Here is a 26,851-nt window from a genome sequence, read left to right as displayed (position 1 = left end):
CAGATTATTGCAAAGTGTGATTTCCCAGTAAGGTTATTTTTAAATCTGGCAAGTTGATTGCGTTCAAGAGATGTAAATCTATAATTCTTTAAATGACAATATAATATTTTACCAATGTTTTCTAATTTTAATTATTTAATTTGTGGTACTGACTTGACTGCCGGTTATTGGAGGGAAACGATTTCCTCAACATCAATGCCATAGTAAAACGCTGTTTTTGGATATAAATATGAACTTGATAGAACTAAAAATGCATGCATTGTCTAACATAATGTCCTAGGAGTGTCATCTGATGGAGATTGTAAAAGGTTAGTGCATCATTTTAGCTGGTTTTATGGTTTTGGTGACCCTGTCTTTGAATTGACAAAACATTACACACAACTCTTGTAAATGTACTGTCCTAACATACTCTAAATTTATGCTTTCGCCGTAAAACCTTTTTGAAATCGTAAAACGTGGTTAGATTAAGGAGATGTTTATCTTTCAAAGGGTGTAAAATAGTTGTATGTTTGAAAAATTTGAATTTTGACATTTATTTGGATTCAAATTTGCCGCTCTTGAAATGCACCTGCTGTTGATGGAGTGCACCACGGGTGGGACGCTTGCGTCCCACCTAGCCCATAGAGGTTAAGTGACAAAATAAGCAAGTATAGTGTAGAGATTCATTATACCATCTAAACAGCTGTGAAATATATTTTCCATATTTTCCATTATATTGTTGTTTCAGCTGTTTGATGCTGGTGTACAAAACCGAAAAAAATATGCTAAAACAAAACTTAACGGGAAGCTTAAAAATAACGCACATAGAACAGATCTACCGCTTCTTAAGCTTTCAAGTAGAATGATAGATCTATAACTCACATTTCAACGTGAATTTGGTCGAGTTGCCCAAAAAGTTACAATTTCCACTTTAGATATTGACTTATGTCATTTCAATACTTCACTATACATTCTCTCTAACCACCCTGCGTTAACCTCGTTCTAATTCCATCCATCTCGTGGCATCGATAGGCAGTGCATTGGGGGGGGGGGGGGTTCTCGATGTCACAATTCTCTCATGCCCCTTTTGCCAGAGTTGGGGTTGGAGTGGGGTGATGGGGAGGCAGTGGTGGATAGGTTAACAGCAGTTACCTTCCTACACTAATTTCGCGCCTGGCTGGCTAAGATCATTCATTGTCAACATGCTAACCCCGGCCCACCCCCTGTTAGTGAAATACGCGCACATACACGTGCACACTACAACAACACACCCCCAACCAGGAACCTGCTGGTTAATGTATTACATAAACCAGGGCAGGAGAATTCCAGCCTGCTAGCTCCACTCAGCATTTAGAAGCATGAACACGAAAGAAATTCAAGATGAAGGGGACGGTGACCACTAACTTTCCCACCCCCGTGGCTCAACAATGACGGTAGGGTCTCCCTGCACAAGCGAATGGAGGTGTGTGTGTGTGTGTGTGTTTGTGTGTGTCTGGTGAGGAGAGGGGGTGCTTAGAGTGTCACTTCTGGCTAGATTAGAGAGTGTCACTCTAGAAGAAAAAGATCAAAGTGCACACTCCTAGAGGAAAAACAGCCCCTTTCTGAAGAGAGCAGAGAGCTGACAAGAGTGGCTAACCAGAGAGGGAAAGCCAGCTCGTGTTAATTACAAACAGCATGGAGGGATAAGGACGGGGATTAGGTCAATCATGGAGGGTGGAATTAGAAAAAAGGGTCTAGCTTTAATTAGCATTGTTGGAAGGGCGGTCACGTGGCTAGCCTAGGCTCAATGAGCAAACCGCTACGGCTAGCCATCATTAGCATTCAGATAGTGGAAGTGAAGCTAAAAACAAGGACGTTTCAGGTAGAAATAGCTTGGCTAGCTGCTCAGACATGCTGGGAACCTACACAAAAGACAGTCACTTTGGGCTACAGGGGTACAAAGAGCCAAGGGAGTGAATCATTGTGAATAAGCGACTGGATATTCGGTCCAAGCTGCCTTTTAGTGTCTCTACTCGCTAACTCCCCTCCCCTGACCAGACATTATGGGCTTATCACACCCAGCAAAAGGGAATAATTACCCAAATACTATCCAGCACAGCCATCTTTAATCAGAGCACTGAGTAATTACTCCGACACAAATGACTTCAGTTCATTACAAGGCTGCCATAACATGGCCGACGACGGCAGACTGTTCATCATTTTAAAGCGTATTTTTATTATTTACAACCGCCGCCGCGAGCCGGGAAACAGATAAATACACAATTGTCATTTAGGAGTGGGGGGTGTGAATGGATGTGCTAGTCAATTGAGCATTTTTCAAAACATGCATTAAAACCCCAAAGTGGAGGGAGAGAAGATAGGAAACAGAGTTGTTGTTGCCATCGTCCCTCAGGCGATTTGTGGTGTGCTTAAAAAAGAAACACTTGATTAATCCCGCTCTTTTTTTGAAAATAAATTACATTTATACTAATATTAACTATTATTTCAACATGTTTACATCCATCCATACAAATAGAGTTAAGTCTTTTACATTTTTTCCGACTTGTTTCTTTTTGTTGTTTTCTTTAAGTACTTGCGCTGTCTATTTTCATGGGGTCCAGTACTGGTCTAATCAGCTGTAGCCAGATGGGTTAGTTCAACGCCAGCCACAAAGCCCCACCGCCACTAGACGTCTCTGCATCGCTCCTGGCCAGATATGATGCTCCCTCCCGCGGGGAATTAGCCGACAGGTCTGCATGCTCCAAATACAACCAACCTCTGTACTGGTGCCGGAGGATAATAATATGTACAAGACAAATAGGGGTCAAACTCTGAGAATTCTGAGAGATTCTATAAGACTGGCACAAGATAGAACTGTAAACAGACAAGAATGTTCCAAATTGATCATCAAGAGCTCCAAATGAAATATCTGAGAAATTATGGAAATTGGGGTTTAAAACAAAGTCTTTCTTCAGATGGCAACCCATAATTCTAAAGTGGTATTGTCGCCAAGACAGAGTGTTGACATTAGCATTGAAAAGGACTGCGTATTGGCCTTATGAAGGTATTAAGGACTTCCAACAATGTAATATAGTGCTTCAGTTATGGGGGTTCTAGGATTCAAATCATAGAAATTGCAATCCAATACCTGTGAATCAGACGACATATGTTTATGATATATTTTATCTGTGTGTGTCAGGGAACATACACCCCTTATTTATAGGTCTGTGACCGATACTGACAGGAAAATATTATTCTGAAGGTTCATCTGTATGTTTGTTGAGTTGCCTTTCCCAGCTTGAGAGTCTGATAGCCTTGCGCTGACTGGCGTTTGAGGGACAGCGTGCCCTATGTCTGAGAAACACGATAAGAGCTATTGTGCCGTCACATGTCACACACTCCTGTGACATTAAAGAGGCCCTCATCAAAATGAGTTTATTTATGGCAGCCATTCAAACTGCCACCACAGCTAAATGTTAAAGGTCAAATGCAGCCGTTTTTATCTCAATATCAAATCATTTCTGGGTAACAACTAAATACCTTACTGTGATTGTTTTAAATTAAAATGGTCAAAAAGATGGCTTCTTATTAAAGAGCAAATTGCTAGCACTGTCTGGGTGTGGTCTAAGGGGGAGAGGAAAACTGAAAACAAGCTGTTATGGGCAGAGATGTTTGGAACTAGTCCATTAACCAATTTATCACATGGTGATGTCACCATGGAAAGACCAAAGCTCCATCCCACCAAAACAAGCAGAAATTTCAGGCAGTCTTTCCAAACAGCTCTTACACTAAAAGTGCATTGTCATCATTCTCACAATTTCACAGTATTATACCAACTGCATAGTGTGGAAATTTATAAAAGCAAGTAAATCACGTTTTTGACTGCACTGGGCTTTTATGTAACATATTGTACATTGTAAGGGGTACTCAGAAAGTATTCACACCCCTTGACTTTTTCCACATTTTGTTGTGTTACAAAGTGGGATTAAAATGGATTTGTCATTTTTTTGTCAGAATAGTCTGTAGATTCTAACATTTGTCAAAAAAATATGAAAAATTCAACACTAATATATCTTGATTAGGTAAGTATTCAACCCTGAGTCAATAAATGTTAGAATCACCTTTGGCAGCGATTACAGCTTAATCCAGTCACACCTGGACTGTAAGTCTCTAAGAGCTTTGCACACCTGGACTGTAAGTCTCCAAGAGCTTTGCACACCTGGACTGTAAGTCTCTAAGAGCTTTGCACACCTGGACTGTAAGTCTCTAAGAGCTTTGCACACCTGGACTATAAGTCTCTAAGAGCTTTGCACACCTGGACTGTAAGTCTCTAAGAGCTTTGCACACCTGGACTGTAAGTCTCTAAGAGCTTTGCACACCTGGACTGTACAATATTTGCACATTATTCAAAAATAATAATAATCTTCATGCTCTGTCAAATTGGTTGTTGATAATTGTTAGACAGCCATTTTCAAGTCTAGCCATAGATTTTCAAGTTGATTTAAGTTTTAAAAAAATGTAACTAGGCCACTCAGGTACATTTAATGTAGTCTTGGTAAGCAAATCCAGTGTATGCCTGGCTTTGTGTCTTAGGTTGTTGTCCTGCTGAAATGTGAATTTGTCTTCCAGTGTCTGTTGGAAAGCAGACAACCAGGTTTTCATATCGGATTTTGCATGTGCTTAGCTCTATTCCGTTTCTTTTCATCATTAAAAAAACTCCCTTGCCAATGACAAGCATACCATAACATGATGCAGTCACCACCTGTAACGCCCTGACCATAGAGAGGGTTTTTTACTTCTCTATTTTGGTTAGGCCAGGGTGTTACATGGGTGGGCGTTCTATGTTTATTTTTCTATGTTGGTTTGTTTCTTTGGTTTGGCCGTGTGTGGCTCTCAATCAGGAACAGCTGTAGATCGTTGTTGCTGATTGAGAGTCATACATAGGCAGCCTGTTTTTCCTTTGGGGTTTGTGGGTGATTATTTTCTGCCTAGGTTTGTGTTAATCCTGACAGAACTGTTGGCTGTCGTTTCTTTTCGTGTTTTGTTAGTAGTGTTTATGTTCATTAAAATCCTTAATGATGAACACATCCTCCGCTGCACCTTGGTCTCCTACTTCCACCGACGACGGTCGTTACACCACCATGCTTGAAAATATCAAGAGTGGTAGTCTGTGATGTTTTGGATGTGCCCCAAACATAACACTTTGTATTCAGGACATAAAGTTGCCACATTTTTTCAGTTTTACTTTAGTGCCTTATTGCAAACAGGATGCATGTTTTGGAATATGTTTAACTGTGTACAGGCTTCCTTCTTTTCACTCTGTCATTTAGGTTAGTATTGTGGAGTAACTACAATGTTGTTGATCCAGCCTCAGTTTTGTCCTATCAAAATCCCTGAGCGGTTTCCTTCCTCTCCAGCAACTGAGTTAGGAAGGACTTCTGTATCTTTGTAATGACTGGGAGTATTGATACACCATTCAAAGTGTAATTATTAACTTCATCATGCGCAAAGGGATATTCAATGTCTGCTTTTACAAATTTTACCCATCACCAATAGCTGTCCTTTGTGAGGCATTGGAAAACCTCCCTGGTTTTTGTGGTCGAATCTGTGTTTGAAATTCACTGCTCGACTGAGGGACCTTACAGATAATTGTATGTGTGGGGTACAGAGATGAGGTAGTCATTTTAAATCATGTTAAACACTATTATTACACACACACAGTCTATGCAACGTATTATGTAACTTGTTAAGGACATTTTTACTCCTGAACATTTTAGGCTTGCCATAACAAAGGGGTTGATACTTATTGAGTCAATAATGTAATTCTACTTTGACATTATGTGTAATCCATTTTAAATTCAGTCTGTAACACAACATAATCAGGAAAAAGTCAAGGGGTGTGTAGAATTTCTGAAGGCACTGTATCTGTTCAGCATACTTTCTGCACAATAGCAGAAGACATTACATTTGTTTAATGATCAACGAGATAATGACTTCCGATTGCAGATGACCGTATAAGACGGCCTCGCAACAAAAAACTTGATCTTATGCAACATTGCTTGCATGTTGTCAGTTATTTGAAGTGGTGCTGAACAAAGCCACCACGTCACCTACAGTATCTGGGCAACAACAAGGAACATGCTGTACTGAGAACACATTTTCTTACACCTGTGGAGTTCATTGTGTGTTCAAGACAACTGGGAACTCTGGAAAAAAACAAGCTCAGACTGGGAAAAATTGTGATGTCAGTGATGTTCAGGTCGGAGAATTCAGAGCTCTAGGATGATGCCCACGAGTTTCCAATTTATAATTCCGGATTACCGTTCAAAACCATTTTCCCAGTCCGAGTTCGTTTTTTCCCCCAGAGTTCCCAGTTGTTTTGAACACCGAAGTTGGAGGTCGGAGTTTTCCAAGTTTCATGTTGTCTTGAACGCAACATCACTCCCATGTCCAGACTAACTTCATAGACAGGTGGCCATGAGTTCATGAACAGTTGCTTTCTACTTCTGTGCCAAATTTCAGAACAGATCTGATTGGGTAAGGGTAATTGTCACCGTGTCAACCGGGTCTTTGTGGCTTCAGACAGTCTGGCAGAAAATTACAGAGTAAAACAACACACGATCACAGCTGCTCCTCCGTCGCTTCTGGGGAAAAAGAACAACAGACGAGACCAAAATAAAGATAAAAACCAACCCAGAAGCGGCTAACTAAGCAACACATCTCCTCCTTTTTCACGAGACTGAAAAATGAAATGAAATAATAAACTACCGGGGTCACCGTTGTTAGTACCTCAAACATCTGACAACACATCAATATGCTGTAACTCCCATTGATCAACAGTCACCTGGTAATTTGTATCAACAAAGTGAGTTTTCTTCACACCTCTTTACCAGAGGGCCTCAATAATAGGGCTGTTGCTGTGACCGTATTACCGCCACACCGGCAGTCATGACCGCAGTAAAATTCCACATGACCTTTTGAGTCACGATAATCTCCTTTTATGCACTCAGGACATGCTTTGGTAGTACCCAACTTGCATCAGGTCCTAATGGCCTGGTACTCAGGGCTCGATTTTCCATCTAACCACTCTGACATCAATTCAAATGCAATGGGAAATCACAAACACTTATCAAAACAGTAGGCCTATCATACTTTCAAAACTCACCTCACTGTGATGATCAATTTGAAGAAAGAGGTTCTGTAGGTTGAAACAGTGTAAAACATAGTTGTTATGGATGTTGTTTCAAAGCCAAACACAACGAAATGGACAGCACTTTCTAAAGTGATGATTCATTCAAAACTCCCATACACATATTAGAGCTTGTGCACATGAGCCTAAACCCAACATTTTTTGGATGATTGTGCTGTTATACAATACATAGCCTACCGCATATTACACATGGCAGAAAAACATAAAACAAAACTGATTTTAAGATGTCTTTGGTATATAATTGGTCTATCCTATACTACAAAATTAAACAAATTCTAGTAATCGCTGTTGAGTGTAGACTGTATTATTATGCATAATTGATGGACTGATTACCTTATGCTACACTCCAAAATGTCTATCCATGAGTCTGGGAGAGAACGTGTAGCCCTAGGCGATGCTGTTGGTTCATTGATTGTGCAGGGAGCCTTACAGTTAGCCTACAATTAGTGAATTTGTATAAGATTTTGAATAGCCTAATAATAGGGATTTTTTTGTATATTTTCATAATTGAGTGACATTACTGTCAGATATACAGAATATCTCAGCACCACACGTTTCCATCTCCTCCTCTCTCTTCTGTATTCCTTTCTTGAGCGGGCAGACAGGCTGTCAACCGTTTAGTGAAATATGTTTCATTGTGAAAACATGTTACTATTGATGTTCCCGAACAGATTTCACTTGGTTGCCCAAATTAAAGCACCGGGCTCTGTTCCTGCCCATTGTAATGATGTGCGCTGAGAGTCGGGAAGCAAGTTCAGGGAGTGAGTGTTTTAATAAAATAAAGGGAACATAATACAAAACAAGAAACACTAACAGCACACAGACATGAAACAGAAACAATGGCGCCTGGGAAAGGAACCAAAGGGAGTGACATATATAGGGAAGGTAATCAGGGAAGTGATGGAGTCCAGGTGAGTCTGATGACGTGCAGGTGCGCGTAACGATGATGACAGGTGTGCGCCATAACAAGCAGCCTAGTGACCTAGAGGCCGCACACGTGACACCCATTTGATAATGGGCCATTCTAAAGCTTAGCTAATTTGGCATATTAGTAAAGACAAGAATAAATGGAGAATAGTCTGATGGGTGAAAATATGATCACTTGATGAGAGAACAGCTGCGCAGCCTGAGGCAACGAACAGAGAGCAAGATTTTTTTGCTACTTTCTCAAATCACCAATAGTCACCCCTTGCAGCTCATATATGTTTTGATTTCTAAGACAAGGTTTGTATCATTCACAACTAGTTGCCAAATAACTGTAAATCTAGTATATATGGCCTGTTTTAAATGTTCACTTTTACGCTCAACATAGCCACTTCATATGCGCACTTGCTCCTTGATGGGAAAAATATCATTTATATTTATATTCTTCTTACTAAACAATCATATAAAATAAAATAATGACACAGTATTTATAAGAATATTTTGTCAGCTAAATGATCAAGCCTACAGCCTACACCATGGAACATAGCCACTTAACATAGGCCTACAGTAGGATAACATTGGCCCACAGTAGGATAACATTGGCCTACAGTAGGATAACATTGGCCCACAGTAGGATAACATTGGCCCACAGTAGGATAACATTGGCCTACAGTAGGATAACATTGGCCTACAGTAGGATAACATTGGCCTACAGTAGGATAACATTGGCCCACAGTAGGATAACATTGGCCTACAGTAGGATAACATTGGCCTAAAGTAGGATAACATTGGCCTACAGTAGGATAATATTGGCCCACAGTAGGATAACATTGGCCCACAGTAGGATAACATTGGCCTAAAGTAGGATAACATTGGCCTACAGTAGGATAATATTGGCCCACAGTAGGATAATATTGGCCTACAGTAGGATAATATTGGCCTACAGTAGGATAACATTGGCCTACAGTAGGATAATATTGGCCCACAGTAGGATAATATTGGCCCACAGTAGGCCAACTCATATTCTGTTCTTCTAAAATTAATTTTCTTCGTATCATAATGTTTCTTTAGACCTGACTAAAATAAAGAATGGATTTATTGTGAAGGTGTATATAAAATTGAGTAAGACTTTTTAAAATGTAGATGTTCCAAAGGGGCTCATCAGCGGCTTGGATGTGTGGAGGCCTGGAGATGCTAAACGTGTTCATGTTGAATACGGTCAATTACCGGTGAGACCGGCAGTCTTTTGCATGACAATAACCGGCTGACAAAATATCATGACCGTCACAGCCCTACTCATCAGAATGGAAAATTCTGTTTTCATTTCATGCCCCTCTCCTCTGCAGCCGCTTTAATTCATTAACACGTGTTCAGAAGGAAATGAAATTAAAGTAAGGACTAGTCAAACAAGCTGTTCATTTATGTGTTTAAGTTGTGGCAGTGCACCCTCAAGCCCCATGTGCACATCTCTCGACACCCAACTTAAAAGGGACTTTGGATAATTGCTCGTGGACATAGTGGTATCAATCACAACCCTGCTAGCTGCGCCGACTGTCACCGTCTGTGTTTTATTTACAGTACACCGGCGAGAAGCAACTGCCGAATTGGTTTTTTGTTGTTGCCAATAATGTTTGTTTTTTTAATGGATATGACATTACACCATTACATAACACTAAAAACAACAAAAACATTACACCCAACAAGACAGCACCTTTCAACCATATATCAGTGGTTGGAATATTAAACAGCAAGTAAAAATAAATAAATAAATAATACTAATAAGTTATAATAATTTAAAAAAATAACACCCGTTACACATACATTTGTACTAACTTATACAAATGCCACATTGTTGACGATAAGTGCCACAACGCTTTGTTATGTCATCTGGTCTCAGACTTTGCCATAATGACCTGCCCGTGTCACATCATGATTAGTGATTTTATTCTAAATAGCACCGAACCCCCTCCCCTCCAACCTCTCAAGTCATCAGCGAAAGGAGCTGGATGCGTCGGCCATTAAATTGATGCCTGGCGAGTCGGTAAATTGTGAGATTTAAAAGCAGATAAATGTGGCATAGTGATACGATCATAGCGGGATGCTTACCAGAGGGTCATAAACCCTCTAACACACGGGATGACGAGCTAGGAGGATAGAAGGGGAGAGGGATGACACAGCGGAAGGGGAGTGGACACAGAAGTTTTGGCATAGCGGACACTGTAACCTAGCTCCGGTGGGGTGCAATACCAAGGAGACCATACGCAGGGCCACCCAGACGACACCAGCCGGCGTGACGCAGGAAGACCCTGGGACCAATGTTCCCTCAAATTTCAGGTCTGCTGAGCGTAAACTTGAACATTGTGAAAATTCTGTGCAACTTCCGGCGTGCGTTTACTGTGAACACAGAAGCTGTACCCTCTTTAAGTTACAGTTTTAACAGCATCCAAGTAGACTGCTGTGGCTATTTGATCATAATGTAGGCCTATCGGAGTGGCCTACCATCAAAAACAATGGAGAAATGGATCCCATAACATTTTAACATGGAAATAGCTGTTCTGTCAGTAGCAGCAAATGTGTGGTGTTCAATGTAGGCCTACATTCCATGAGACTTTTGAAAAAACATGCAGGGCTTGACATTAACCTCTACGGGATCAGTGTCCCTAAACCAGGACAGCTGTTGCTCAATATGCGATAATGTGACTAGAACAGCCAATTCCGAGACATAGACATGTCTTATATGGGCAGAAAGCTTAAATTCTTGTTAATCTAACTGCAGTGTCCATTTTACAGTAGCTATTAGAGCAAAAAAATACCATGCTATTGCTTGAGGATAGTGTACAACAAAACACTTATCACGGCAAGTGGTTTGATACATTCACCTCTGAAGGTATATAATGTACTTACATTCAGTAATCTTGCTCTGATTTGTCATCCTGAGGGTCCCACAGATAAAATGTCACATAGTTTTGTTGATAAAATCAATGTTTATACTCAAATATAGGAACTGGGTTCTACAGTTTGAACCCAGTTGCTGTCTCTGGCTCCAAACCCTCCCCCCCGCTGCCTTCTTGTGGACAACATCTAAATTACGCCTAGAATGCTCTCTCATTGCATGGCCTTTCTCTTGCATTTCAAAGATGATGTATTTTTTACCAGATCTAATGTGTTATATTCTTCTACATTAATTTCACATTTCCACAAACTTTTGAGTGTTTCCTTTCAAATGTTATAACGAAAATTTAAAATAGGTTCCGATCCTGAAGAGGATATTTATCAACTTGTCTTTCAGACAAGGAGGTGACTGAAACTGTTGTGTTGTTTGATGCAAGAAACCACAGTACAAAATACAATTCATTTTTATTCCCATACCATTATTAGAGAAAAACTAAAAATGATGCTACCCTCTGCCTATTGGCTACTTAGCTTGCAACACTGCCCCTTTAAGCCAAAAAAAAGCTCTTTACCTGACTCGGGGATGACACACACAAACAAAAGGGGTGTGTATTCTGACTTGAGATCCACTCGTGCAGAATTTTAGGTAAGTTGTTCATTGATTTCAATGGGAAATTATGTAAAAAAATGTGAGTTAGGCATGCCGATATCAACTCAGAATACCACCCTAAAGGAATACTTTTACCCCATACATGCCAAACACACACAAACACGTACACATCCCCCTCAAAGCCGATATCCATAAATGCATGCTCAATCACACTGGCAGACCCTCCTCGCATGACATCTGCTCTTGCTGAATTACTGCAGGGCCACGTGCGGAGCAGCCTACGGGGGCCCCTGCCTCTGGCTCAGGCAGGTTAGCCAACACACGACAGGCCCTGCATGGAGGCTCATCTGGACGCCATCGGATCAACTCTATCTTCTCCCCTTCTCTTCCTCCTGTACTGTGTCATCTTTCTACTGTACTCTGTGGTTCTTTTCCAGTAGTGCCAAACATATGAGAAGGCCCCGGCGGGGGCTAAACAAATCACTGTTTAGCCTGATGCTGATGCATATGGCTGATCACTCCACTAGAGGCAATCCAGTTATAGTGTGTGTGTGTGTGTGTGTGTGTGTGTGTGTGTGTGTGTGTGTGTGTGTGTGTGTGTGTGTGTGTGTGTGTGTGTGTGAGACTAGGAGTTAGTTATGACTCATTACTGTTACCCTCTACAGGCCCCATGGTGCGTTATGCTTGGAGTGCATCAACAATGGTTCATAATTTCTATTGTTACCGCCGTCCAACGCCTTAGCCCCTAATATCCATACATTGAGTTTTACATCAACAATGCACTATTCCTCCCCTGTCACAAATGAGTGATGAGCCGTGTGAATTTGTGCTGAGGAAACTAAAAACCTTAATTAAAGCAGGAGAGCAGAAACAAACAAAGATGAGATGAACGGAAACACTGGGCGAAAGAAAGGCTTGACTCATCGGTGTTGACTCTCCCTCTCTCTGATGGACAGCATCTCCTCCCCTGTCATGTTTGGCTACTCGAGACAAATTGCCAGGTGAGAGCGTATCATTTGTAGCATTCAAAAAAAGAAACGGATACAAATGCACAAAAAAGTTGAAGTGGTGGTTGGCGCTGGTTGCTAGGGAACAAATAAGGGACCAAGTTCCATGGCTGCGGTCCAAACACTTAAGACACACCCTCGTCCACTTATCCTCGCCTTATGCCCTCGGGCTAATCCCCGTCGCCATCTTGGAGGGCGGTCCAAATGATTAACCAAGCAAGGGAAGTTTGCAACGTAAGCCCCTCAGCCCTCGTGGTTCGTCGGCTTTGCGAGTGTATAACTATCAAATCAAAGTTTATTTGTCATGTGCGCCGAATACAACAGGTGTGTAGACCTTACAGTGAAATGCTTACTTACAGGCTCTAACCAATAGTGCAAAAAAGGTATTAGGTGAACAATAGGTAGGTAAAGAAATAAAACAACAGTAAAAAGACAGGCTATATACAGTAGCGAGGCTATAAAAGTAGGGAGGTTACATACAGACACCGGTTAGTCAGGCTGATTGAGGTAGAATGTACATGTAGACATGGTTAAAGTAACTATGCATATATGATGAACAGAGAGTAGCAGTAGCGTAAAAGAGGGGTTGGCGGGACACAATGCAGATAGCCCGGTTAGCAAATGTGCAGGAGCACTGGTTGGTCGGCCCAATTGAGGTATGAATGTATAGTTAAAGTGACTATGTATATGATTAACAGAGAGAAGCAGCAGCGTAAAAGAGGGGTTGGGGGGTTTTGCATACCTGTTCAGGAGTCTTATGGCTTGGGGGTAAAAACTGTTGAGAAGCCTTTTTGTCCTAGACTTGACACTCCGGTACCGCTTGCCATGCGGTAGTAGAGAGAACAGTCTATGGCTGGGGTCTTCAACACTTTTTAGGACCTTCCTCTGACACCGCCTGGTGTAGAGGTCCTAGATGGCAGGCAGCTTAGCCCCAGTGATGTATTGGGCCGTACGCACTACCCAAAGTAGTGCCTTGCGGTCAGAGGCCGAGCAATTGCCGTACCAGGAAGTGATGCAACCAGTCAGGATGCTCTCGATGTTTCAGCTGTAGAACCTCTTGAGGATCTCAGGACCCATGCCAAATCTTTTTAGTTTCCTGAGGGGGAATAGGCTTTGTCGTGCCCTCTTCTCGACTGTCTTGGTGTGTTTGGACCATTCTAGTTTGTTGTTGATGTGGACACCGAGGAACTTGAAGCGCTCAATATACAGCCCCGTCGATGAGAATGGGGGCGTGCTCTATTCTCCTTTTCCTGTAGTCCACAATCATCTCCTTAGTCTTGGCTACGTTGAGGGATAGGTTGCTATTCTGGCACCACACGGTGCTCACTATGTTCACTCCGGGGCCTGAAACTCCCCATAATTCAATTCACGACGATTGTACATCCGCTAAGAAAAGTCAGCAAAAACTTAAAAACAACATCAATGGAGAAGTCAACATACAAGTGTAAGTAAAAACAAATGCAAATTTGTTAGAAATTGTGCTACTAATGCACATGATGGCACAAACACGTCTCGTAAAAAGCAAATATGTTTTTGTTTGGTTATCTTTTGGAAATTGTAGAAAAAAAAAAATCCTTCTTCAGAAGTAGCTAGGCAGGCTAACGTTAATTAGCTAATTAATTTGCTAGCTATCTACTGTATAGTAGGCGTATATTAATAATTATATAGTCAATATAAGTAGACATGGAATCATAATTGACTAGCGCATATAAAGCGCCACCTACCGGTGGATGAAAACACAATCATCGCGGGATGAACAAGTGACGAATTTCCGGCCAAGGATGGTCCATTTAAAAATCATTCCTTCCTCCCTCGCCCTGCAAATGTATACTTGTCAGACATCATGATGTGTCATCAGAAGTGTCCACTTAATTTGAGGGTGGGGGGATAGAGTGTGTCTTAAGGGTTTGGACCGCAGCCCTTGTGTACTTTTTGTCACGGGTATCCAAGCAAAGGGACTAATGAATGGATCTGGTATAAACATCAAACGGCGGGGGGAAAGAGACAGATGCATTTTTTACAATTAGCATGGCGAGGCATTGGTATTTTATTAGGATCCCCATTAGCTGTTGTGAAAGCAGCAGCTACTCTTCCTGGGGTCCACAGAAAACATTAACATAACATAATAGAGAACATTAATAGACAAGAACAGCTCAAGGACAGAACTACAATTTAAAAATGGCACATGTAGCCTACATATCAATACATACACAAACTAAACTCAGCAAAAAAAAGAAACGTCCTCTCACTGTCAACTGCGTTTATTTGCAGCAAACTTAACATGTGTAAATATTTGTATGAACATAACAAGATTCAACAACTGAGACATAAACTGAACAAGTTCCACAGACATGTGACTAACAGAAATTGAATAATGTGTCCCTGAACAAAGGGGGGGGGGGTGAAAATCAAAATTAGTAACAGTCAGTATCTGGTGTGGCCACCACTGCAGTGCATCTCCTCCTCATGGACTGCACCAGATTTGCCAGTTCTTGCTGTGAGATGTTACCCCTCTCTTCCACCAAGGCACCTGCAAGTTCCCAAAAATTTCTGGGTGGGAATGGCCCTAGCCCTCACAATCCAACATATTCCAGACGTGCTCAATGGGATTGAGATCCGGGCTCTTCACTGGCCATGGCAGAACACTGACATTCCTGTCTTGCAGGAAATCACGCACAGAACAAGCAATATGGTTGGTGGCATTGTCATGCTGGAGGGTCATGTCAGGATGAGCCTGCAGGAAGGGTGCCAAATGAGGGAAGAGGATGTCTTCCCTGTAACGCACAGCGTTGAGATTGCCTGCAATGACAACAAGCTCAGTCCGATGATACTGTGACACACCGCCCAACAAGACCAAGACGGACCCTCCACCTCCAAATAGATTCCGCTGCAGAGTACAGGCCTCTGTGTAACGTTCATTCCTTCGACGATAAACGCAAATCCGACCATCACACCCGGTGAGACAAAACCACGACTCGTCAGTGAAGAGCACTTTTGCCAGTCTTTCCTGGTCCAGCGATGGTGGGTTTGTGGCCATAGACGTCGGTGTTGCTGATGATGTCTGGTGAGGACCTGCCTTACAACAGGCCTACAAGCCCTCAGTCCAGCCTCTCTCAGCCTATTGCGGACAGTTTGAGCACTGATGGAGGGATTGTGCGTTCCTGGTGTGACACAGGCAGTTGTTGTTGCCATCCTGTACCTATCCCGCAGGTGTGATGTTCGGATGTACCGATCCTGTGCAGGTGTTGTTACACGTAGTCTGCCACTGCAAGGACAATCAGCTGTCTGTCCTGTCTCCCTGTAGCACTGTCTTAGGTGTCTCACAGTACGGAAATGGCAATTTATTGCCCTGGCCACATCTGCAGTCCTCATGCCTCCTTGCAGCATGCCTAAGGCACGTTCACGCAGATGAGAAGGGACCCTGGGCATCTTTCTTTTGGTGTTTTTCAGAGTCTGAAGAAAGGCCTCTTTTTTTGCTGAGTTTATATAGGTCAAATAGGGGAGAGGCATTGTGCCGAGATGTTGCTTTATCAGCTTTTAGAAACCAGGTTTGCTGTTCATTTTAGCAATATGAGACGGAAGTGAGTTCCATGCAACAATGGCTCTATATAATACTGTACGCTTTCTTGAATTTGTTCTGGATTTGGGGACTGTGAAAAGACCCCTTGTGACATGTCTGGAGGGGTAAGTGTGTGTGTCAGAGCTGTGTGTAAATTGACTATGCAAACAATTTGGAATTTTCAACACATTAATGTTTCTTATAAAAAGAAGAAGTGATGAAGTCAGTCTCTCCTCAACTCGTATCCAAGAAAGACTGGCATGCATAGTATTTACAGTTGATGTCGTAAGTTTACATACACCTTAGCCAAATAAATTTAAACTCAGTTTTTCACAATTGCTGACATTTAATCCTAGTAAAAATTCCCTGTCTTAAGGTCAGTTAGGATCAACACTTTATTTTAAGAATGTGAAATGTCAGAATATTAGTATAGAGAATGATTTATTTCAGCTTTAATTTCTTTCATCACATTCTCAGTGGGTCAGAAGTTTACATACACTCAATTAGTATTTGGTAGCATTGCCCTTAAATTGTTTAACTTGGGTCAAACGTTTCGGGTAGCCTTCCACAAGCTTCCCACAATAAGTTGGGTGAATGTTGGCCCATTCCTCCTGACAGCTGGTGTAACTCAGTCAGGTTTGTAGGCCTTTTTGTTCGCACATGCTTTTCCAGTTCTGCCCACACATTTTCTATAGGATTGAGGTCAGGGCTTTGCGATGGCCACTCCAATACCTTGACTTTGTTGTCCTTAAGCCATTTTGCCACAACTTTGGAAGTATGCTTGGGGTCATTGTCTATTTGGAAGACCCATTTGCGACCAAGCTTTAACTTCCTGACTGATGTCTTGAGATGTTGCTTCAATATATCCACATAATTTTCCTCCCTCATGATGCCATCTATTTTGTGAAGTGCACCAGTCCCTCCTGCAGCAAAGCACCCCCACAACATGATGCTGCCAACCCAGTGCTTCACGGTTGGGATGGTGTTCTTCAGTTTGCAAGCCTCCCCTTTCTCCTCCAAACATAAAAATGGTCATTATGGCCAAACAGTTCTATTTTTGTTTCATCAGATCAGAGGACATTTCTCCAAAAAGTACAATATTGGTCCCCATGTGCAGTTGCAAACCGTAGTCTGGCTTTTTTATGGCGGTTTTGGAGCAGTGGCTTCTTCCTGGCTGAGCGGCCTTTCAGGTTATGTCGATATAGGACTCGTTTTACTGTGTATATAGATACTTTTGTACCTGTTTCCTCCAGCATCTTCACAAGGTCCTTTGCTGTTGTACAGGGATTGATTTGCACTTTTCGCACCAAAGTACGTTCATCTCTAGGAGACAGAACGCACCTCCTTCCTGAGCGGTATGATGGCTGCGTGGTCCCATGGTGTTTATACTTGCATACTATTGTTTGTACAGATGAACGTGGTACCTTCAGGTGTTTGGAAATTGCTCCCAAGGATGAACCAGACTTGTGGAGGTCTACAGTATTTTTCTGAGGTCTTGGCTGTTTTGTTTTGATTGTCCCATGATGTCAAGCAAAGAGGCACTGAAATACATCCACAGGTACACCTCCAGTTGACTCAAATGATGTCAATTACCCTATCAGAAGCTTCTAAAGCCATGGCATCATTTTCTGTAATTTTCCAAGCTGTTTAAAGGCACAGTCAACATAGTGAATGTAAACTTCTGACCCACTGGATTTGTGATACTGTTAATTATAAGTGAAATAATCTGTCTGTAAACAATTGTTGGAAAAATGACTTGTGTCATGCACGAAGTAGATGTCCTAACAGACTTGCCAAAACTATAGTTTGTTAACAAGAAATGTGTGGAGTGGTTGAAAAATGAGTTTTAATGACTCCAACCTAAGTGTATGTATACTTCCGACTTCAACTGTAACTGCCAAAATAAAGGAAACACTTGAGTAAATGAAGGATACAAAGTAGGTTTGGACAGTATACCATATATACCGTATTTGTAAATAGCCACAGGATGGTTTTTCCATACTATCAATACCATTGAAACTACTTATTTGAAGTATTTTTTAATACATGTGAATATTTGTAGTTACATTTAAGTAAATACCCACAGTCAACTTGTGCAATAAGTTAGGAAATAAAGAAGTTCTTCATGTTCTTCATTTCATTTTCACTTTAATTATGAAGTTTACCGGTAGTCCCCAGTCACAAGTTGTTTGTTTACAAGCACACAATGGCGAGAGACCGGAGCCTTGTGAGTCACTCACTGTTGTACAGCCAGGTGATCTAGGTGATCTAGTTACAGTATGGAATTCACAATTAAATGTTTGCCAGCTAAATATCTTATAACTATTAAGTTAACTGTCAAAACATGTGGTAAATGCTCTGCAGTTGTGCATTTGGTTTGCTAATTTAGTAGCTAGTTAGCCATCTAGCTAACTGGTTAACTTCTTCCAAAATCAAGTTTTGCTTGGTAACAGCAGTGAATCCCCTCTTGGATGAAGTCATAATATTTGTTTTATGTGTGCAGCAAACTGTGCATAGCATTTTTATTTACTTGTATAAACTTTATGAGCTGTTCTGCAAATACATTAGGTCAGTGACTGTATAAAATGTTTGCAATGCGCTCGTTAGCATTCTCTATGGGATTCTACATTTACTTGTTAGCATTGCTAAACTTTGTACTACAATAGCGCATCTTGTGTTCAGTGTCGGTATTACACAAGGTCGGTATGAACGTATGACCATCTAGATACCGCCCAAGCCTAATACAATGTATATTTACAGCAAGTGCCTCCACACAGGTGTGGTTCCTGAGCAATTTCTAAGCAATTAACGTCCCATCACGCTTCGGGTCATGTATAAAATGCTGGGAAGGCCCAGTTGCCCATTATTTTTTCTACCGTTGCTGTGATTGGGGTCATAGTCAACCTATGGGGGCATAGGTTGACTATGACCCCAATCACAGAGCATGAGTGGTCACTGAATGGTTTGATGAGCATGAATACTTTGTAACCCATATGCCATAGCTGGGTCAGTCACCGGATCTCAACCCAATTGAACACTTATGGGAGATTCTGGAGCGGTGCCTGAGACAGCGTTTTCCACCACCATCAACAAAACACCAAATTATGGAATTTCTTATGGAAGAATGGTGTCGCATCCCTCCAGTAGAGTTCCAGACACTTGTAGAATCTATGCCAAGGAGCATTGAAGCTGTTATGCAACTCATGGTGTCCCAATGACCTATTAAGACACTTTATATTGGTGTTTCCTTTATTTTGTCAGTTACCTGTATACACAGTGTATGTACTGACAATCTGGGTGTGGCTCAGGGAATGTGTGATAAGTTGGTAACATGACATCCGTGTGTGTTAAAGGCTGGCCAATGTAGCCATTTTCAATTCCAAATCATTTCTGTATAAAAAGTAAGTACTTTACTGTGATTGAAAACTATCAAAATGGTCAAAAATAAACAAAAATAGCTTTTTAGCAAGAGCAAATACTCAAGGAAAAATGTTGCTAGGACTATCTGGGAGTGGTCTGAGTGGGGAGGGGAAAACTGAAAACTAGCTGTTATTGGCAGAGGTTTGGAACTCTTTCTTATTGGTCCATTAACTAATTTACTGTCCCACCAAAACAGCCTGACATTTTAAGCAGTATTTTCAAGCAGCTCTTACACTAAAAGGGCATCATAATAATTTTCACAATATTATTTCAACCTCATAGTGTGTAAATGTATATAAAACAGAGGAGACTAATATTTTTGACTGCACTGGGCCTTTAACCTGTTAGGGCTAGGGGGCAGTATTTGCACGGCTGGATAAATTTTTTTTACCCGATTTAATCTGGTTACTAATCCTACCCAGTAACTAGAATATGCATATACTTATTATATATGGATAGAAAACACTCTAAAGTTTCTAAAACTGTTTGAATGGTGTCTGTGAGTATAACAGAACTCATTTGGCAGGCAAAACCCTGAGACATTTTCTGACAGGAAGTGGATACCTGATGTGTTGTATTACCTTTAAACCTATCCCATTGAAAAACACAGGGGCTGAGGAATATTTTGGCACTTCCTATTGCTTCCACTAGATGTCACCAGCCTTTACAAAGTGTTTTGAGTCTTCTGGAGGGAGATCTGACCAAACAAGAGCCATGGAACGATGATGGCCCATTAGACACCTGGCGCGCGAGTTCATGTTGGGTACCCTCGTTCCAATACGTTATAAAAGAGTATGCATTCGTCCACCTTGAATATTATTCATGTTCTGGTTAAAAAAGGCCCTAATGATTTATGCTATACAACGTTTGACATGTTTGAACGAACGTAAATATATTTTTTCCCCTCGTTCATGACGAGAAGTCCGGCTGGCTTAGATCATGTGCTAACAAGACGGAGATTTTTGGACATAAATGATGAGCTTTTTTGAACAAAACTACATTCGTTATGGACCTGTGATACCTGGAAGTGACATCTGATGAAGAGAATCAAAGGTAATGGATTATTTACATAGTATTTTCGATTTTAGATCTCCCCAACATGACGTCTAGTCTGTATCGCAACGCGTATTTTTCTGGGCGCAGTGCTCAGATTATTGCAAAGTGTGATTTCCCAGTAAGGTTATTTTTAAATCTGGCAAGTTGATTGCGTTCAAGAGATGTAAATCTATAATTCTTTAAATGACAATATAATATTTTACCAATGTTTTCTAATTTTAATTATTTAATTTGTGGTGTTGACTTGACTGCCGGTTATTGGAGGGAAACGATTTCCTCAACATCAATGCCATAGTAAAATGCTGTTTTTGGATATAAATATGAACTTGATAGAACTAAAAATGCATGCATTGTCTAACATAATGTCCTAGGAGTGTCATCTGATGGAGATTGTAAAAGGTTAGTGCATCATTTTAGCTGGTTTTATGGTTTTGGTGACCCTGTCTTTGAATTGACAAAACATTACACACAACTCTTGTAAATGTACTGTCCTAACATACTCTAAATTTATGCTTTCGCCGTAAAACCTTTTTGAAATCGTAAAACGTGGTTAGATTAAGGAGATGTTTATCTTTCAAAGGGTGTAAAATTGTTGTATGTTTGAAAAATTTGAATTTTGACATTTATTTGGATTCAAATTTGCCGCTCTTGAAATGCACCTGCTGTTGATGGAGTGCACCACGGGGGGGACGCTAGTGTCCCACCTAGCCCATAGAGGTTAAACATGCTTGTGCAGTCACAGAAAAAGTGTTGGGGTGTGTGATTGTGTGTTTGTTGTACCTACATGTCAAAAAGGTTTAATGCCAATTTCTGCCACCTCTTCTGCTGCTATTGGAAATCAATACATCAACTGGTCCGTTGAGTCCCAAGTACTCATCCAATACTATGCCGTTTGGTCTCCACAGGTCTCCATGTTGCCCTCTGGCTAAGACCCACCTGTCTACCTGCACTTTAGTGCCCACTAATATGCCTGATCTAAAATGACAGCGCCTTTAGCTCACACTGCTTTCAATCCCCCCCAAAAATGATAGGTATACTTTTTGTGTTATGTGTGACACACACACACAGTCTTCCTCTAACACACAAGCACACTTGCCCTTAGTATGCAAATGAAATGCTGCTGCTGCTATACGTTCATGATTACATGAGAGAAGAATATCTAACTGAGTCAAATGTTGATATCGCAAGAAAATGTACTGGTTCCCTCACAAAACGTATGCCCCAATTTCTCCCAACCTAATCTATAAACTCCTCTCTTTCTCCCTTGTTCTAGCACACCTCCGAGTCCCGGCCGGTCTCGCTCCATCAAGCCAAAGATTTATCAGGTTGGGATGAAAACAAACAAGCAGTGTGTGGTCATCCTAAGTGGGCCTAATTGCCTCTTTAAAATTCCACCACCGAGCTATTAAAGGGCCAAATTCCCATTTTTCCCCTCTCTCTTTCTATTTCTCTCATTCTCGTTCTCTTTCTTTATCTCTTTCCTCCTGCATCTCTCTTTCTCTCTCCCCCTCTCCTATCTTGAAACGTGGCAAGCGATTAGTCCGAGTGACTTAATTCATTAGGGGCTCCTAATGATTATTAAACTGCACATGTGAGAAAGTAACCCGGGGGCAGGAGAGAGAGAAGGAGAGAGGGAGAGAAAGAGAGAGAGAGATGGAAGGAGTGTGTGGGAGAGATGAAGGGGATTAAAACAAGAAACGGGAGAATATATTTCTGAAAATAACTGGGGGCATAATATTGGAGGTATTATCAAGGACAGTACACAATACGCAGAAATTGACAATCTTCCCGCTTCTATAAAAAAAATGAACAATTGGGACATAAGTGCGTCATACACTCACGCGAAGAAAAGGGAGACCCTTTGGCATTGTGACAGTTAGGTCAAAAGCATCTCTTCCTAACTCCTTAAAAAAATAACAAATTCCCACGTGCACACAGATGCATATGCGCGCACACACACGCAAATAAGTACATATACAAAACACACGAAGGCTTCCTGTCTCTCCCGTTCCCTCTCGTCACCCCACACCTGACGTTATCCATAAGGGAGATTTATTCACTCCTGGGAGTACATCTATGAGAGACAGCTTCCACAGTCAGAGCAAGGCTGGCTAAGAAATTGCTTTTGAGGGATAAAAAAAAAACTGATTTGAAAGATTTATTTCAATCTACACCAAGGATGCATGATACATTCAATCTGTTTATTTGAGTGAAACACTCATTTCAGGCTTGAAGAAGAAGTCTAAAGGGTAGATAAGGCTGAATTGCATTTAGTGGTGGAGTGGCGTTCAGTAGGGCCCTGCTGGGACTCGCTCAGATCCATTTGGTTGTCATTGCTACATTGCGCTGAGGAGGGTGCATCATTTATTCATTTTGTTTTGTTTGCTTTATTGATAGATTGATTGTTACCTTGAACATCGGCGCCGTGATGAAGGACCTCAAACAAAAACACGACTGGCAGTCGTTCCCGCCGATGGCACCGTTCCTCTCCGTCTCTCAGACAGCCTGACTGGCTAGCCCATAAAACATGATCAATATTCTGTTTCCTTGGTCAACTATTCATTTCGTTCACAGAGAGACAGAGAGAGTGTCAGTAGCTAAAAAGCTCAAATCAAAAAGTCAGTCCTCCAGAGACCACCACAATTACCCAATAATTGGATGCCGTTTTTTTTCCTCCCGTAGTATAGACACAGTGGTTGAACTTGAATTAGTATTTATAATGGGGGAATATGTGATATGACACAAACAAGGCTTGCTAATAGAGAGAGAATGGCTCTCTCCCGTCCGACCGCCAGATGGGCTGCGAAGAAAAGGTCACAGCGTGATGGAGTAGGGAGCCATCGCTCAAACAGAGCTCGGTCCCAGAGGGGAAAGAGGGCGGTCCCAGAGGGGAAAGAGGGCGGTCCCAGAGGGGAAAAGAGGGCGGTCCCAGAGGGGAAAGAGGGCGGTCCCAGAGGGGAAAAGAGGGCGGTCCCAGAGGGGAAAAGAGGGCGGTCCCAGAGGGGAAAAGAGGGCGGTCCCAGAGGGGAAAGAGGGCGGTCCCAGAGGGGAAAGAGGGCGGTCTGTGCCCATAGGCCCCCACACCAGCCAGCCTTTCCGGTTTTACGTCACCGAAGAAGACAGGGAAGGGGACTGAAGAGGCAAAGGGTGAAGTAACTCTCCGTCCGTATGGTCAGGAGGAGAGGGTAACCAAATCGTCATGAGCAACATGACATCCCCAGGCGGATTTTAGTAGGGTTAGGGTGGTTCTATTTCTAAACTGGCCTTTTGAAATACACAACCAGCTGAGAGAGATGTGCATTCATTTACCATATTATATTCACAACCTCTAGACAGGTTTACAAGAAATCTTTCAGTAGAGATACATGTAGGAGGAGTTGTAATTGTATGTCACCGTTGGGGGCATATAGGCTTTCGCCTCATTGCCAGGGATCCTGGGAGGGAATACAACCTGGATGTTGCCGACCTGGCTAAAGCCTTTAATGCCGGCGGGATTAATGGACGAGGGCTCAGGAGGTAACATGTGGCCTCGGTTCAAGCCGGGGTGAAAGGTCAGAGATGCCGGTGGCTGACAGACGGAGGGTGATCAGATCCAGGACAAGCCTCCATCAGGAATCAAAACACCAACAGACAGCGCGGCCGGCTTTGTCCTCAGTGTGTCAGACCAGACGCCAGCGACGTCAGCTCATCTCAGGGGAACTGGTGATGGTGTCACGTGGGTCCCACCCGCTGGGCTGGCAGGCTGGGTGGCAGGGCGCGAGCACCAGGCTACAAGCTGGGGGTTTGGCCCTGGGAAGAGAGCCCCCGTCTGGGGATGCGCGGAACTGTTCATGAAGTGAGCAAGGATGGGAATAAAGCTGCCAGCAGAATGCATGTATTGTGGCAATGCTAGATATAACTTTGTCTTTTTATAGTAAGATACATCAAGCTGTTGGTCTCTGTGGATAAGAGTGGCAAAACTAAAGCAGAGTTAAGAAGAAATCAACAATAATGGAACCAAAGTCTGTGTACTATATTTGTTTGTGAGACTGCCCAACGTCTATCTGTGTTTATTGCTATTCAAGTGTATGCTGCTCTTTGAGTCTGAAATTGGCCAACCATGAATTCAAATGTGCAAATGTATTCCTGTAAGTTGGTGTATAATCACATTTCGGGGAACCTCTCCCTGACAACCAGACCTGCTGATTCAGACTGGCTACCCTGTGATGTTAAACATTAAACTACCGGCCCGACAGTATTTCCTCCTTGACCCATGCACCTCGTACTAATCTCCTCATTGGGTCAGAGCAAGAACAGTTAGGGGAGGAGCAGCAGCTCTGCTCCTACATGACCCAGGAGCCTTGTCGGCGGAGGTTAGCTTGGCACCATTGATCGGGTAGAAATATGCATCATTAATGAATCAGGAAGTGGATCTGGAGTTTCCCTGGCACCCCAGTAGTCAACTCTATTAGACCACGCCCTATTACCTTGTGCTTATGAATAATGCATGAGCCCCTTCTTTCCAGGTGGGACTGAGGCTGTAAAATAAAAAAATAAAGAATATGAATATTCAGTCACTCGGCGGGTAATGAAATCTACATGTTCAGGGCGGGGTGTCTTCTTTTAGATTGCTGGGAGTCCATCCACACTATGTGGAACTGTTAGAGTGTGCTGATGGGGAGAAATGAGAGACTTTATATGCATTGACAGGGCTGAAATTTTGCCCTGCACTTTTAAATCGCTTGTCTGGCTGCACATGGAGATGTCAATCGGACATTAGGGAAGGCGGCCATTTTGTGGTGATTTGTCAGAGCATATCAGATGGACACGGGAAAGGAGAAAAATAAACAATCTATTGGTTAACAAAAAGGGCTTTGTGTAGTTGGCTTTACGTACACTCACTCAACACACAAAGGGCCTACTATCGCTACAGGAAATGACATAGGCGTAAAATGTCAACCACTCCATTCCAGAGACCATTCTAGAGTCCTAAAAGAATATAATGTATTTGCTTATATCACATTCTAGAGACATGTTCATGTCCTAGGATACCACATTATCAGTTCTAACCTGATTCCTTGCTGTTGGTGGTGACCATGTTGCTTAGATATTTACAGGGAAAACATAGAAGTAAAAACCCACCAACGTCCAGCTTAGACAAACCGCCAAGCCTCGGAAGGTTAATGCGTACGACGCGTGGAACACGGGGGCCTGCAGGATGCCATTGTGACTCCGAACGTCATTCCAGAACTCCCGGGCAGCGGCGCGGGGCTAAACCCGGTGATAGATGCCATACTTTGGCTAATTTCCTCCTCGGTGGACACGAGTCATCAGAATATGACGGCGTTGGATGGACAGGGGGGGAGAGAGAGGGAAAGGAGAGAGATCAGCCCAGCCAAGCGTCAGAGGAGCCGTCGGCCGCCCCGTCCCACCCCATTAGGTCGAATCGCGGCAACAGCGAGCCCAGGCGGGCGGCATTGTGCAGTCCACCTCTGAATAATAACCAACGCCTTACCACCCCCCCACCACTAGTCCAGCCAAGCAACAGCCCACTGACACCTTCAGACTAACTCTAATTCACAGGGCCCCAGCCATAACAAGGGGCCTGAATGCCCTTCTTAATGCATCGGCTTCATCTAACAAAACAATTCAGTCGAATACGACTCGCTAACAGTGAACAGTAAACCAGGAAGTGGGGAGAATGTCGATAGCCAAGGAGATCGAACGAGGTCTGCTGTTGTCCTGCCCTGCTCATCAGTTACTATGACCTGATTGGTTGGGTGTGCTGTCCCCCTCCATGTGGGAAATCAAGCTCCAATGGAAGTGGCTACCGCTGATGCTCAAGCTAATTTGGACATTTGCTCAAGCATGAAATATGGTCGCGTTAGAGCTAAAACTGCAATTAATCCAACCCAGATACGGTGTACCCGTTAAAACAAATCAAACAGACCAAAATATCAAACATTATACAAATTCTAACATAATGAATTAACAAATCCATGGCTTACACACAACCTCTACACATCATACTGTCAAAAAAAACCAATGACTACAATGTAAGTGATTATATATCTACCAGAAAGCTCTCTGATGTAAATTTGACCAACGTTTGGCCATTTTCCCTTTGAAGGTTCAGAGTAATTGCCTGTGGATGACTTTAGCCTTCCAATTCCCTGGAGGCCTAATTGTAATGTATTGTTGAGAAGGGCCTCAGGGCTCTCCTGGTAGTCTTATTT

General features: G+C 42.4%; 1 long non-coding RNA gene across 1 annotated transcript; it reads left to right on the top strand.

The window, feature by feature from the left end:
- The first annotated feature begins 1,174 nt into the window (after positions 1–1,174).
- Positions 1,175–25,587, top strand: LOC145880002 (uncharacterized). The gene is made up of 3 exons (XR_014392883.1): positions 1,175–1,412; positions 21,910–21,961; positions 23,034–25,587. It is a non-coding gene; the product is annotated as an uncharacterized LOC145880002 (long non-coding RNA).
- The last annotated feature ends 1,264 nt before the right edge of the window (positions 25,588–26,851 follow it).

Source organism: Salmo salar, chromosome 07, assembly GCF_965601325.2.
Source record: "Salmo salar chromosome 07, fSalSal1, whole genome shotgun sequence".
NCBI lineage: Eukaryota > Metazoa > Chordata > Actinopteri > Salmoniformes > Salmonidae > Salmo > Salmo salar.
Note: the sequence above shows the minus strand (reverse complement) of the source record. Positions and strands in the feature narration are given on the sequence as shown.